Source organism: Solenopsis invicta, chromosome 10 (genome assembly GCF_016802725.1).
Source record: "Solenopsis invicta isolate M01_SB chromosome 10, UNIL_Sinv_3.0, whole genome shotgun sequence".
NCBI classification, from domain to species: Eukaryota; Metazoa; Arthropoda; class Insecta; order Hymenoptera; family Formicidae; genus Solenopsis; species Solenopsis invicta.
Window position 1 is genome coordinate 13,664,625 of NC_052673.1, and position 3,376 is coordinate 13,668,000.

The window sequence follows — 3,376 nt, forward strand, 5'->3', positions numbered from 1 at the left end:
GCCAGAAGAAATATGTCCACTGCAGTATCGGCATTAATACGCGGTTTGTTGAGTCTTTTTAAATTGACATTTTGCGCTGCCGATAGACAGCATTCGATTCTTCCCGCGACCGACGTGGGTGCGTCGCCGATATTGATACCGGAAACGAGACGATCGATTTGAGTCGCGCGCAACCCTACGGTAGCGAGTTGGCGGCGCGTTATTGGCGGATCTTTCATACGAGAGCTTCACCAAGTTGCTCGAAGGTGAAGGTCTTTTTCTCTTCCGCTCTCTGAGCGCCGGCCGCGCTAGCTTATTCTTTCGACCAGCACGGCTGCTGATACTTCAATGCAAACAATGAATAAGGATCAAGTTTAATACGAGATTACTGTCGTAATACGTGAAAATAAAAGGTATATTCAAATTTATATGAAATTCTCTATAAAGTATCTAGACAGAGATAGAATTGGCTAACAAAGCCAAATTGTGAAGCTAAATTGTAAGCCATAGCAACCAAGATGCATCCTTAAAATAGAGATAGCTAATTTAATCGTTGCTGCCAAAATTCAAATTATTAGTTATTAAATTGTAACGGGTATAGCAAAAAGCATTTGCTGCTAGAACCAAATACGTGGCAAGATTTCTATAAATTGCTATTCGATGTGCCGTTTTATGCTCATAAAATATCAACGAACATCTGCTACACTTTCTTAGCTACTCGTAATAAAGCACGTTTTTAATTTTATCTAATAAATTTGTTATCTTGCAGCAGATATTTTATTTTTAATAATTAACTTTTAGCAAAATGACAGAGAAATTCGAACTTGCTACTGACATTTAGTTGACATTTCTGAGTAATTTTTTTTCGTGTACATACTTTATCGATAGCGTAATTTAATCACTCCGTCAAGTTTAGAATTTCTCAGTGATCTCAATCTAAGACGTTTTTCAATCTATCTCAGTTATAAATCTTGACTACAAAAGTTAAGACATGCGCGGTTCGGTAACTCGCGTGCTCAGGATTGCGTGTCTAAAGGTACATTTGTTTAAATACGAATGGAGCTCGTTCAAATCTCGTGCGACAGCTTTGCCTACCGAAGTTTGTAAAAACACACGTTTCTGCAGCCATGTGCTTGCAAGAGCTCTCCATCCAAATAGACGCGCTCGTAAGCTTGCTCGCACGACATGCGCACGCACGACGGCGACTCCCTATGGCGCTGAATCGGATTGCGCGCAAAACCTCGCTTCTCGCGCGCGAGTAGGCGTGCGGGAGAGCAAAGAGGAGAATGCCGCGCCGCGCCGCGCCGGGCCGCAACCGCAGCACGGATGCCGCATGAGCGAACGAGCGGCTCGCAACGGTAAAACATAACCGTTGTGCCCCCGACTGCGAAAATTGTGATGAGGAGGGGGCACAACTGTATGATGGGAGACGCGAGAGGGGAGAGATCGACGATGTAACACATAGCGGTACAGCATCTCCCCACCGTCGGTGAAATCATCCTCGGGGTTCACGGACAGTCGTAATTCGTGGCTATCGCGCGCGTACGAAGCTCGTTTTTTAATTTTCCGTGGGATACCGTGACCGATAGGCTCGGGAACCGGTATTTTATGATAATATCGCGCTGTACAGAGCGCGGTAGAGCGCCGTTGAGCAATGATAATCTGTTTATTTCTCTCCGGTACGCTGCAACCGTGGTAACGATTCGGATGTCAGCAGCACTTAAACTTTGTTTAATCCTTTCAACATAAAACTAAAAGTTCCGAAAGTTTTAAAGAATTAGTTTTACTTTTATTTAATTACGAATTAATTTCATATATATAATTTGACATAAAGTGAAGAAAATTTAAATTTAAAAAACTTTAATTGATTGTAAAATTTCGAATATAATGCAATTAAAAAAATTTATAAAAATTTAATAAAAGTATGATCGTGTATTTTTATCATTAAATCTGACATGCTATACTTTATTAAAACAGGAAATTCTTTCATAGTTTGTATCTTGATTAAAATATAGAAACATTATTAAGCATTATTCTATATAATTACAAAGCCGTTTAACATCTTATATTAAAATCTTTTAATAATAAATCTAAAATTAATTAATATTTAGAAGAAAATTATTTTCCATATTTAATAGACTAATCTCTTCATTATAATCAGTTTATCGGTGTATGCGTCTGTAGAAATAATAAAGTTACTGTTACAGCGGTACCTTTATTATGTTTGGTATTATATTCTAATCTTATTAAGTTTATAGTCAGAATCATTTCCTCTCTTTCTCATATTCTAGCATTATTAATCTTTTATATGAGAAAAGCACGCTTCTAAAATATTGTTTTTAAGATAATTAATTTAGAAGTACGCATGCGTGCGTTTCTGATATAACAAATTGAAGTAAGTCAGAGAAGGAATATCTATATACAGTATACATATACAAAATAAGTATAAAAATGCAATTAATTTTTCAAGAGAAAGCAGAATATAGATAAATATAATGAAATTAATAATCTCTTATCAACTATTTTTGGACTGCAATAAATAATTATTAATTTTTCTTTAAGAAAATCAAAAGAAGAAACATAAAAAAAGAAAAGCAGTATTATATTTATTTAATTGGGTATTTAATTAACTTTGATGTGATTTGTGCCATAAATGACATCAAAGTGCTCCTTCTTAGAAAAATGATTTTTTCGATAGAACGTTAACGTCATCATAATAAAAAAAAAGTATCTAACGGTTGACCGTGATCAAAGCAAAGCTAGCAAAAACATGGGTTTCGAATATCGAGACTTCGAGGTGCTTCGCCCTATCTCCGCCTAGTAACTTCGAAGCTGTCGCCTTCGAAGTTCACGGTCGGTCGTTCGTGTCTATCGCTGTTACACGTTTACGATTACATTAGTTCTATTTATAGTTTGGCTTTCAGCGCTCTTATACAACGTTAAACTTTTAAATAGAAATGTTAATTTCTTTGGCTAACACTTTGTAATACAATTAGCAATTGAGAGAATTTGTTATATTATCGAGTAAATTAAATTATTACCAGCATACGCAATTAATGTAGTACTAACAATTATTACGGAAGAAGGTTACTACAGCTCTCCATTTACATTTTGCATAATTACCTTGTTAATAATTAATATTTTAAATTGAAAATTTAACGAATATATTCATCAATGTGTTGTTAAATTTGAGAAACTCACAGTTATAAAATATTTATTATTTATTAATATAAGATATTATTAAAAAAAAATTGACATTGCTTGAAAAGAAAAAAAGAATTGCTTTGTAGTTCTCCTACAAAAGTAGACTTAAAAAATTGGTTTTGTTTAAAAAACAGAGTATTCTGTTATAGAATTATGCATTTATTTAAAATAAAAAAAAATTGCAAAATGCAAA